The following is a 12977-nucleotide window of genomic DNA, read 5'->3' as shown; positions in this document are numbered from 1 at the left end:
ATGCTTTGGAGAAGACAAAGACTGGACTTCCCTGTGTACCTGACTTGTGAAGTTTCTACAAGGGCTTGGACTGAGCTTGCCTCCTGTTAAGAAGACTCAGGGACAGCAAAGACATATCCTGCCAGCCTCTGGGTTCTCCTGTTGAGGACCCTGACTTGCCGAGTGTGGTCCACTCCAGTTTCTGGGCCCTTGGGGGTGAAGGCTGGCCTAAAAATAAGAAGAACCAGGCACACCGACTCCGGACGACTTGAGAACCGGCGCTGCTGCCCAACACTGTGGTGCTGCCCTCACCTGAAGCTGTGGTCCCTGCTGAAGTGCGACAACCGCGCCCGACAGCACAGGCCTGACACCGCTGCAGTGCCGCTGAAGTCCTGCGATATCGTGAGTTCGGAGTACTGTGTCACTGACGACCATGACACCTGGCTCCTCTGCGGCGCTCGTGGTCACACCATCGTATCTTGACCCGCCAGATTGATCGACCCCGCTGGGTTGCAAGAAACTGATGCCTTGCACCAATGCCACATCACTTCCCCTGCAACCCTATGGAACTGATGCCTCATCTCCCCTGCTCTGCAGTAAGGAACAAACACCTCTCCTCCCTGGTGACAGTAAGAAACTGATGTCGCTCCAGCTCCAGCGACGCCTCACCTCCCTGAGTCTGTGCAATGTCTTTGTTTCATCATTTTCAAAGGTCCTATACCTGGGGGTTCATGTGACTCCATGAATATATATATATAACCTAGTGGCAGTCACCACTAGGTAGTTATAGTTAGGACCTAATTTTCACAGAAAAAGTGATGTTAGACTTGCCTATATCTTTGGCTCCGCTTGATGAATCTTCACAAAATGTTTCCAAAACATATTTGACAGTCACGCCAGCTGCGGTCTGGAAAGTTTTTGAGTGATCCGTCTATCGAATGACCTAACAAGAGTTTCAAAAGAGGTGTACTGTTTGTCGGCCCCTGACCATTGGAAGGGCAGAGCGCCTGGTATTGCAGTTGGTAGTATTGTAATCTAGTCTATTTGGGAACATCAATGTCTTTTTTACATTGCTCAAAAGTTTTAATGATCTCCCCTCAAAAAGATCCCAGAGGGTGTGACAGTCTCCCTCCCCTTAGCTAGAAAAGGAATGTGCCTGTAGAGCTGATGTGAAGTCTGGGTTACAAATAAGTGGAGTGTTAGGGGAGGGGAAGGTGGTGAGGCCCCTCTTGAGTGCAGTCTTGTCCCAGATTTCAAGGAGGTTTTGGTGGGAGTAGCTATGTACGCACTTTGTGATCTTGCATATTTGTAGACCGAGTCCAAGCCACAAATGGACTGGCATGCCATCGCTCGGTCCATATGGAACCAGGGCTATCTGCTTTTGTGGATGACTCTTTCAGAGATGTAACGTAAATAAGCCTCCCAGGAAAGTTTGAGAAGATCAGGACAGGCTAGTCCCCCTTGGTCACTAGGGAGCATCAGTACTGTATTTCAGATCCTGGGATGTTTCCCTCCTCAAATGAAAGTACGTGAGTCCTTTCAAAGGCAGAGAATATCTTCTTGGGGGATGTGGGTGGGCAGAGTCTGGAACAGATAGAGGATTTTTGGAAGGATGGCCATTGTAACAGCATTGAGGCAACCTAGCCAGGAAACCCAAAGTGGCTTCCATCAGCGGATGTACTCCAGGACAGATCGCCAACATTACAGCCAATTAGCATGCATCCAAGAAGTGGAGGTTACATTTAACCCTAGATATTTGATGGATCACCGGCCCACTGGAAGGGAGTGCAGGACTGCAAAGCGGAAAGGTTCATCTTAGGGATTGTTAAATTCAGGGCCTCTGACTTAGCCATGTTAATTTTAAAGCCAGAACCCACTTTCGAAGGCTGTTAAAATATTCACAAGAGCCAGGAGGGAAATTGCAGGTTTGGTGAGAGTGAGCAAAAGGTTGTTTGGAAATAGGCCAAGCTTATGGTTATGTCCAGCAAAGGGGATGCCTACAATGGCCTCCGGTAAATGGTGATTGATAGTGGTTCTACAGCTAAGGCAAAAAGCAAAGGTGAGAGCGGGCAGCCCTGCCTGGTGCCCCTCTCCTGGTAAATTGGGTGTGAAGACTGGCCAGTAATGTGAATCGTAGTTGTGGGAGAGGCATAGTATGCCATTATCTTAGAGATAATGCTCAGGCTGAGACCAATACTTCGGGGGACAGCTCTTAAAAAGGGCCAGCTGACCCTATGAAGGCCTGTCTCAACCAGTCTGGCTTCACATGCGCGAGAAATCGCTATAGAAGATGTAACCACACGAATGGTAGCTTTGAAACGATCTCGGAGTGTACACCCCAAGTCTCTCATTGAGTGTTGGAGTCGAAAAAAGATGAAATCTCTTTTTGGATTTCAGCAACGTCTACAGGATCTCGAAGCAAATGTGGGGACCACAGTAATCGTCCAAGTTATTTCTAGGTTGGCATGGTCTGAGATAGATGTATCTGAAATGGTGGCGGGATCTAGATTATGTAATAGTGTGAGGGTGAGGAAGAAATAATCTAAATGGGTATAGGAGGTGTGGACATGGGTGTAAAAGAAGTAATCCTGAGTGTAGGGGTGCCTACTGCCCAAGTCAGTAAGGTATTGTTTGAGGGCAGCAGACATCACCTCAGTACTGTGAAAGGAAACAGCACTACGATCAAGCTCAGGGTCCCACACCAGATTGAAGTCAACTCCTACCACCAGATCTCCCCGCTCATGTGCCATGTGGTCCTGTAGTATGTTTCTAAGGTATGCATCCTGCGCTTGTTTGGGGGCATAGACATTTAAGAGGGGGAAGGGTTGGGCTCCCCATCGAGCCATGAGTTTTAAGAAACGGCCATTGCCTTGCACTAGCTTCAATATCTTGGAGCACAAAACATGGGTTTCCTGTAGAAAGATAATGTTGGGGTCCTCCAAAAGAAGATAGCACCATACCTGGTGTTGTTTGTTAGGTGCATTAATCCCAGCGTATTAAGGGACAGTAGTTTGGTGTGTGAAGTTTTAGTGGAAGGAGGGAAATGGGTGTAGCTGATGTGAAGTAGCTAAAGAGGCATATGGAGGCAGTCGGGGTGGCGGTGTTCTTGGTATGGAGTTGTGGGAGAAGTAGGGGTAAGGACATAGGTGGGTAAGGGAAGTGAGGGAAAAGGCTCACCCAATCGCCAAATGTTGAGGTGCAGTGGCGTGTGAGCTTAGCGTGTGGGAGAGGGTAGTGGATAGGAAGACTCCCTGGGGCATTGGTCAACCTAAAGAGGAGAAAAAGAAAGTTATAAACACAAGCAATTAAAGGCCAACAGGGCCTAACTACTCCATTCAAATCCTGATATGGCCAACGCAGCTGTGTGCGGCCATTCTAGAGAAGTCACTTTCCTGAGGGTTGAATCGAGGGGGAAACGCAGCAATGGCAATCAATTCCCAGAGTGTCCCGACTCCCACAGCCAGTGAGAACCAGGGTAGAGAACAGCCCAGGAGCATTCATGGGCAGATCAAAGGCCCAAAGTGTTGAATTATAGCTGTGTCATCCATGAATGGCCAATAGGGAGCAGCACAATCACGGTAATAGAAAGGCATCTAGTGGCCTTAGGTCCCGGTTGTTGAGGCGTTTACGACGGGACTCACTTTTATTGCGGATTGTCCGATCCTCATTCTGTTGCTATTCATATGGGAGTAGAGGGACAACCAGATACAGAGCCAGTGGTTGAGGGGGCATGCAAAGGGCCCTTCTGTAAGTTGTGGAAGTGTTGAATGATGTCCTTTCTGTTTTCACACGATGCAAGCTCTTTGCTGTGTTTAAAGGAGCGCTGAGATTTCACAGTGGTCCTCGCAGGATGCAGAGATTTGTGGCTGGGAGATCAGGGTGGGGACAGACTATCATACTGTGAGTCAGTCTTCAAGTGCAACATCTGTTTGGACTCCCTCAACGAATGTATGACCCAGCACTTCCCCTCCCTTGTAAAGATGATGGTGAAGGGGTGGCCCTATTGGTAGCAAATGTTAAGTTCCTGCAGTTTATTGATGACAAGTCTAAAGTCCCTGTGATGTTGCAATGTTCTGGGCATGATGTCCTGAAACTGTTAAACAGCATGACCTCAGAAGCCTAAGTCTGCCTTGTTTCACAATGCTCGCAAGATAGCCTCTTTGTCAGTGAAAAATGCACCCATGTTAAGATAGCTGGAGTGAAATTAGGATGCCCAGGGCAGATTGCATGCGATTAGCTCTATCCAGTGGAGGAGGAGAGACATCCTTATCCCCACGGATTGCATGCAGGAGAGCAGCAGTGAAAGCCATTATATCTGTGCTCTCTGCTCCTCTAGGAATTCCTTTAATCGTATGTTGTTCCTCTGGCTCTTGTTTTCAAGATCCTCCTCTTTTATTTGCAGTTTGATCAGTTATTCTTCCAGAGCTGTGACCTTGTGCCATTGAGCTTCCTGATTCTCTGTTCAGGCGTTAACAGAGTTTTGTAGGTCGTCTGCTTGCTCACCCAGTTAGTTGACCTCATGCATTCTGATTTATGAAAGCCAATTTCAGATTTGAGTTCCTGTAGAAAGATATCCAAGCAATCTTGAGTGATAGGCAAATGGAGCATCCTCAAAAATAGCCCCTGGGGAGCCATCGGAAGAGTCTATGGTTGTAGAGAGTGCTTTCTGCCACAAGGGGGTGACCGGATTGTCTTTGGGTCTGCCACTGGATGTGTCCTTTGCTGATTTGCCAGGTGGCATGAAAGGGCGTAGCAGAAGTTCCTAGCAGGTGTTGAGGCAGAGTGTCGGTGGTTGTCTCAAAAGACCCACTGAAAGTTATCTCCGTTGTAGCAAGGGTGTGGCACTTTCCAGCCTGTTGTAGTATATGGGGCAGAGTACAACAACAGGTTCCTTAATATATGTTAAGGTCCATTGCCTAGAGTTAAGACATGCGTGGTGGTGAGGTGTGGAGCTCCACGCTACAGCTGGTGCAGTTCCAAGGCAGGTGTGCACTTGTCATAGTGCTTGTGGTCGGGAGGGGCTTGTACCTGAAGGGGGCTTCAGTGGTGAGATCTACCTCCAGGGATCCTCATATTGTGCAGGACCCAATCCATCAGCCCTCGGTTTCACCAAGCAAATGAAAGACACAGGGAGGCCTCTTTATATTGGTATTTGACTTTGGCACAGCCAATGGGTGCTGCCACCTATATGGTCCCAGGCTGCAGCGCATAACGTCGTGGCAACCAAGGGTGAGAGGGAGTGTGACAGAAGGTCTGCTGCAGGAGTCCAATGACCATCCTATACATAGTGAGCCTCCAGTCCATGGGTCCCATGCAAGAGCGCAGATATGGCGCCAGAACAATGTAAAGAAAGTCACCGGTTTATGGGGTGTAATATGCTGCTTGCGGTCTGTGAAAGCACTACACAATCAAGTCAGAAGCTTTTTGATAATTTAGGATTTCAGGGCTGTTGTTGCAGGGCCTCAATGTTGCCCCTGCTGTAGCACCAAGGAGGGCAAGAGGAGACAGGCACTCAAGTCTCCTTTTGGTTATACAACGTATCCTCTATATTCAACAGGGGTCAAAGCAGCCCAGGGATCCTGACATTATAGTCCAGCAGCCAGAATCTGACATCAATAATCCCCTGACCCTGTGTTGTACCTTGAGCATGGTGTTTACTAGCAGCAGCATCCTGGTGACAAAGATGACTGATCCGCTGCTGCTGGCCGCGTTCAGCGAATTGCACCGAGCTCCGCTTGTGCTTAGGAGATATTTAGAAGCAGAGATGAAGAGGTGCGCCAACGTTGTGTGGTTCGTCCTCTGGGACAGGTTGAGAAACTTTCCGGGCTCACATTAGCACAACCTCCTCGATTACAGGGGGATGCAAAGTGCTGAACTGCAAGATTATGGTTCAGGCTCCATGAGGCTCCGGCTGGGGAGGACAGGTGCTAACAGGGAGCTCAGGGGTCGGAGCCGATCGCTCCTCTTGGTTGTCTTGGGGTGCTGTCGGATTAGTACCTCTACGGGGGCCTTGAAGTCTCTCCCTGGAGCTGAGTGAATGCTTAAAAGGGCATGGGAGTTCCACAGGTACGGAGAGCTGCATCTCATTTGATTGATGGCTTGGCCACGCCCCTGACTCAGAGTTTTACACAAGTAGCATATTTAATGTACAAATAAGTCCCTTGTAAAGTGGTATACCATATACCCAGAGCCTGTAAAATAAATGCTGCCAGTGGGACTGCAGCACTGATTGTGTCACCCTCTCCAGTAACCCTTAAATATCTCTCAGGCCTGCTACGGCAGAGGCTGTGGGCGCCATTTCCCTGACACTTCAACTTGGCATTTAAAACCTCTTGCCAAGCCTTAAACTCCCCTTATGTTACATATACGTCACCCCTAAGGTAGGCGCTGGTAGCCCATAAAGAAGGGTGCTACGTAAGTAAAAGGCAGTACATGTATTTTTAAGTTTTACATGTTGTGGTAGTGAAAACCTCCCAAGGTCTTTTTGCACTAGTGTGAAGCCCACTCCTCTCATAGGCCAACATTGGGAATTCCTTAATATACTTTTAAACTGTAATTCCTGATCAGAAAGAAGTAGCTTTGTCATGTTTCACATCTTTGGACTGATAATAATAAATCCTTTTTACTGGTAAAGCCAGGTTTAACATTATTATTTTAGAAATGCCACTGTTAGAAAGTGGGCATTTCTCTGCTTTTACCACTCTATGGGTCATATGTACGAACACATTTTCCCATAGACACAGAATGGGCAAAACTGCTTGCTACATCTGGCCCTATGTGCCTATTTCCAAAACACATCTGAGGTAGGTGACAGGTATACTTTTTGCATTCCCTTTAGACAGCCACAAACACAGGAAGGTTAGGTGTGTCTGAGCACTCATCTGCATTTATCTTGATGGGCCTTTATGGGCAGGAAGGGTGGAGGGGAGCTGACACCTACACATGGACAGGGAAGTGCCTGCCCCCACACAAAGGGCTGGGATGAAAGGGGGAACATGTGCATTTCAAGGAGCTGCTTCAAAGTCACTCCCACTTCAAAGGCACATTTGGGTATAAGTATTGGGTTTCTGAACCTACCACATCAGATCACCACTTTACCTGGGAAGTCCTCTGCTGAAGTAAAGACTGCTGAGCTGTAAGGATTGCAACTTTGCCTGGACTGACTTTTCTGAAGAACTTCTTCTCTGCTTTGCTGAGCTGCCCTGCTGCCTGCTGATTTCTGCCCAGCTGAGGGCAAGGACTGGACCCATCTCATTCAAACCCAGAGTGACTCCAAGAGCATGCAGGCTTGCCTCCTGTTTACTGAAGTCTCAGGGGCACAAAAGACTTCCTGCAACTCTCCTGAACTCTGTGAGTTCTACTCTTGCCTGAGGCAACCCTTATATTACTGGGCCTAAGAGGTGGATTCTGCAGCTCTTTTCTCGAAAACAGAGACATAATCACCACTGTGCCAGTTGGAACTGACTCATCACACTTCCTTTGACAAAGAGGCTGTTGACGACATTTGATTCACAGGCCTGCACAGCCTGATGACGACTCAATGATGACGCAGTGCCTGTATTCCAGTGGAGCCCGACGATGACATGGTGACCCGACTGTGTGAAAAATATTGGCACAGCGTGCCCTCAACGTTGATACTTGCTCTATCAAAGGTATTTTTTCAGTGGACCCTGTGTGGGTTCTGTAGCCACCGCACCATCTATCCCGGTCGGTCTGAACTTTGAGTTTTCACTTGTCCCTCGTGACATTAAGGGGGTTATTACAACTTTGGAGGAGGTGTTAATCCGTCCCAAAAGTGACGGTAAAGTGACGGATATACCACCAGCCGTATTACGAGTTCCATAGGATATAATGGACTCGTAATACGGCTGGTGGTATATCCGTCACTTTACCGTCACTTTTGGGACGGATTAACACCTCCTCCAAAGTTGTAATAACCCCCTAAGTAATCTTTTGATCTCTAGTGACTTCTAAGCACTATATTTAAATTCTTTAAAAAGTCATGTTTGGATTTTTGTTGTTTTAATCTTGTTTTACTCAGATAAATATTCTTTATTGTTATAAACTTGTGTGGAGTATTTTTGTGGTGTTTTCATTGTGTTACTGAGTGTGTGCGTGTTGCACAAATACTCTACACATTGCGTCTTAAGTTAAGCCTGACTGCTCTGTGTCAAGCTACCAGAGGGTGAGCACAGGTTAATTCAGGGTGTGTATCTGACTTACCCTGACTGGAGTGGTGGTTCCGGCTTGTAGAGGGTGCATACTCTGACAACCAGAAACCCCATTTCTAACAAGTACCAATTGCTGTGTTACATTACTCTGCACCAGGGAGGCGTTTCCATGGGCCACCCTTGTGCCATAGTGCAAGAGTGCCTGCATTGGCACTAGGCAGCCCATTGTGAACCAGCACTGGGGAAAGAACAGGAATGCGCCGCATTTGGATAAACATGGAGCATTCCTTCTCTTTCCTTGTGATGCAGCACAGCAAGGTGATTTGCTGCGCTGTGTCACTTGGCCATAAATATGGCCCTGAGTCTTTGTAGGTGTCTTCGACTTTGGAAGTTACATAGTAATTTCAACCTCTGGCATCCACAAAGAGGCAATATAGTACTTTTTGGCAGTGAGAGGTTTTGAGGGTTCAGTGTAAACAATGCTGCAATAGTCTAATCGTGCCTTGGAAATACTTTAATAAATTCTGCCTGCTGATCCAGTTGGACGAGACTGAAGATTCTTTGGAATATAAAGTTTTGGAGGTTTATGATCGCAACCAACTCATTGACTCAGTACATGAATGAGAGCTGTGTTATAAATTAGTATCAGTTTCCTTAACGTCAATGATGTGGATGGTGGTGTACCTAGGGTAGAAGGTCACTTGAAGGAAAGAGCTTTAATTTCTGTTTGTCCAGCACCGTTCTTGTCTCCTTCTTTCAATTGATTACTTGATCAAGAACCAAGGTGATTTATTGAAAAGAAGGCATGATTGAGATGACCTTTGTAGCATACCCCAGAACAACTTATGACATTTTGATTCTGTTGACCCTACGTGAATGTGCTGATTACGATTAGAGAGGAAGAAACATGTGAATTCTAGTGCAGAACCAGAAATTTCAGCCCACTCCGTGAGTCTTTCCAGTAAGATCCAGACTCCAAGATATTGTAAGCTCCTTACAGGTCAAACAATATTAGTACTTGTTTTCATCAAGTGATATCAGTGCTTCATGAATATTAGCCAAGGGCAATTCACAGCTCATAGCAGGCCTAAAAAAGGGTTTCTTACCCTTGCAGTTGTCTATGTTTTCACTTCAGTGATCTCCCTGGGGAAGTGAAAGATGGAGATACGTCAGCAATCAGATACAATTCATAGGTCGTTCATTGATTTCCTAAGAGAGGGACTGATGACAGCATGTTTCAGGGGGCCTGGAATGACTCCTAGTTGAAATCAGATCTGCCAACTTCCTAATAAAACCCATTGTGTGAGAAGAGGGACCAAGAAGGGGAGGGGGCCTAAGGAGAGGGCAGGACCTTACGTCCATTACCTCTGAAGCTTTCAAAGTGCTTCAGAGGGAGTTTGGTTATCAAGGTAGGGGGAGGGGTTTCGGCCACGTCACTGCCCCTGAGTCACAGTAACCCCTAACCTCCCCTGCTATTGTTGTCTTGGGGAGGTTGTAAAAACTCGATGGACATCAGCTGGGCTCAGCCTTGAGCACAATGTGAGTTGGAAATGTTTGCTGCAGGAGTTTCCGAGTCACATTGTCTGCCACCATGTGATTTTGGTTCCTCACTGGGTGACCGTGTGAAAGGAGCCGAAGTTCATGTGAGTTGGCAGGTCTGTAAAAAGTGTGGTTGATCACAGTAGTGGCGTTCTCCAGAGATAAGGTTCTCCTCCAGACATAGAAGAAATGATTTTACCCACACACCAGGTCAGGGTTCTGCTGGTAGAATTTGCTGCTTTGATTATTTCGATTACCCTGCCACAGTCCCAACCCACCACAGACCCTCCCCCTTCAGGAAACACCAGCACAGCACCCACCCAGCTGGCCCATGCCACTGTCCCCAGGACACATAAATCAGCAGCGTGTCCACCACTACAGGGACCCCAGGCAACTCCACAAACACAGGATGATCAGGGACCTGGGGTAAGTGGTAGTGGGCACACAGTTCAGGGGACAGAGGCACAGGACAACAGGGAAGCTGGGAGGACTGCTGTGCGACAGGGGGAGGACAGGCCCAGGGAACCCACTCTCCACGAGGCACTCACCAACATCCTGGGTGCATTCCAACGTTCCCAGGAGACGATGGGCCAGATACTGGCCAAGTTGCAGGAGACCCAGCGGCTGCAGGAGGGACAGTACCTGGGGATCAGGGAGGACCTCAAAAACATCTACACCATACTTGTCACCATTGCAGTGGTGCTGGCTGACATTGGCAACACCATGAGGGAGGCAGTGGCACAACAACTGGCCCCTAACACTAGCCACACCGAAGAACAGCCCTCCACCTCCGCCGGCGCTAGTGGACAGGAGACCCCACTACAGGAACAACAGGCCACCAGCACCCCACCCCCTGCAAAAGGAGAACCACCCCGCAAATGGTCCCTGCGATCCATGCAGAAGCCAGAGAACATTGCCAAGACCCCCGCCAGGAAATAGGACTCTCCTGATTGTTACCCTTCTCTCCCACTCTGTCACCCTGTCCACCTTGAACTGCCATTACTTCCCTTCCTATGCCCCATTGGACAATGCACCTGTGCTACCAAGAGACTGGACTCTAACTGGACATTCCTCCACCATCACCCAGCCCATTGCATATCCCCCTCTACGTATGAGCACTTAAATAAACACTCTTGGAACAAATACAAATCTGGAGTCTCTCAAATGATTGAAATATGTATTAGTACAACATTCTGAAAACATTGCAAGTCATATGTACAGTTATAGATACATTGGTATGATGTTTAGTGGGCAGCAGTAAACATACCAGAAGCCAGAGTGGGCCACAAATATCTGAAAATAGAGATGCCAAAGGGTACAGTAAGTGGCCATAGACATAGGGAATTCAGGCTGCCATGTACAATGTCCAACAGAAAACTGGAAAGTAAAGTGAAGTTAGTGTCTTACCTGTGTGTCACTGGAAGTACTGCTGTATGATATTACTTCTGTTGTCCACATCTTCTTCCGCTGTCTCCTCTTCCTCACTGTCCACAGGCTCCACTGCTGCCACAAGACCATCTCCAGGCTCATCCTCCTGCAGAAAAGGCATCTGATGTCTTAAGGCCAGGTTGTGCAACGTGCAACATGCAACGATGATCTGGCACACCTTCTTGGACGAGCAATACAGGGATCCACCTGTCAGATGAAGGCACCGGAACCTGGCCTTCAGGAGTCCGAAGGTTCTCTCAATTATCCTCCTTGTTCGCCCATGTGCCTCATTGTAACGTTCCTCTGCCCTTCTCCTGGCATTCCTCACTGGGTTCAGTAGCCATGAGAGGTTGGGGTAACCAGAGTCACCTGCAAATATTGAGGGACAACTGTTAGACACACACTAACCCTAAGGGACAACTCCATACCCAGACACCAACAGTTACTGGGTGGGGACCTTGGGCTCACCTATTAGCCACACCCGGTGCCTCTGGAGTTGGCCCATCACATATGGGATGCTGCTATTCCTCAAGATAAAGGCGTCATGCACAGAGCCAGGATACTTGGCATTCACATGGGAGATGTACTGGTCTGCCAAACACCATCTGCACATTCATAGAGTGATAGCTTTTTCTATTCCTGAACACTTGTTCATTTCTACGGGGGTGGGGGGGGGCAAATGCTACATGTGTACAATCTATCACACCAATGATGTTGGGGATATGTCCCAGGGCATAAAAGTCAGCTTTCACTGTGGCCAGAGCCTGCCCTTGAGGGAATACAATGTAGCTGCGCATGTGTTTAAGAAGGGCTGACAACACTCTGGTCAACACGTTGGAGAACATTGGCTGAGACATCCCTGATGTCATGGCCACTGTTGTTTGGAAGGAACCACTTGCCAGGAAATGGAGCACTGACAGGACCTGCACTAGAGGGGGCATACCTGTGGGCTGGCGGATAGCTGACATCAGGTCTGGCTCCAATTGGGCACACAGTTCCTTGATTGTGGCCCGATCAAGTCTGTATGTTAGTATAATGTGTCTGTCCTCCATTGTCGCAAGGTCCACCAGGGGTCTGTACAATGGAGGATCTCTCCACCTCATATTCATCCTCAGCGGTTGAAGCCTAGGGAGGAAAACGGTGAGCAGAGGGGTATAATCACACATCTAGTGCAATAATGATGCATTTCTACATTTACAGAACCGGTATGTGAATCCGAGAATCAGTTGCTGTGCCAATGTCTGCTATGACGCAGTTAGGTGCCATGGCCTGTGCCCCCTTGAAATGGCGGCTGCCAGACCTGTGAGGAGGGACAAGTGGAAATGTGGTAATTCCCCTGGCATTGTGCGCCATTGCGGTAGGCAGTCGATGCCCGCCGCGCAACTTCGCATTGGTTATCATTGGGCCCTATGGGTTCCAGGAGCCAATGTCGATGTACGCCGGCAGTGACGGTACGCACCGCCATGGACGTGACCACCATTTTCTATCTCTTCACTCACTTGCTACCTGATCTTCAACAGGAAAGGAACTACACTGCAAGTGCTGCTGTGACCTGTGTCTGGAAGCGACAATGGCTCATGTGTCTGGGGACAGGGCCCCTGCCTTCACTGCAGAGGAGTTGGAGAGACTGGTGGATGGGGTCCTACCCCAGTACACGTTACTATACGGTCCTCCAGACAAACAGGTGAGTACAATGTGAGCATGATGCGTGGGCCATGAATGTATAGAGGGCTGTGTCTGTAAGCCACATGTAGGGGGGGCTAAGGCGTCCTGGCCAGAGTGCTGCATGTCTGGTGGTCAATGTATGTGCGTCAGGGGATGGGAGGGATATAGTGGGCCATGAGTGTGACAGCCCGGACA

Source organism: Pleurodeles waltl, chromosome 9 (genome assembly GCF_031143425.1).
Source record: "Pleurodeles waltl isolate 20211129_DDA chromosome 9, aPleWal1.hap1.20221129, whole genome shotgun sequence".
Lineage (NCBI taxonomy): Eukaryota > Metazoa > Chordata > Amphibia > Caudata > Salamandridae > Pleurodeles > Pleurodeles waltl.
Note: the sequence above shows the minus strand (reverse complement) of the source record.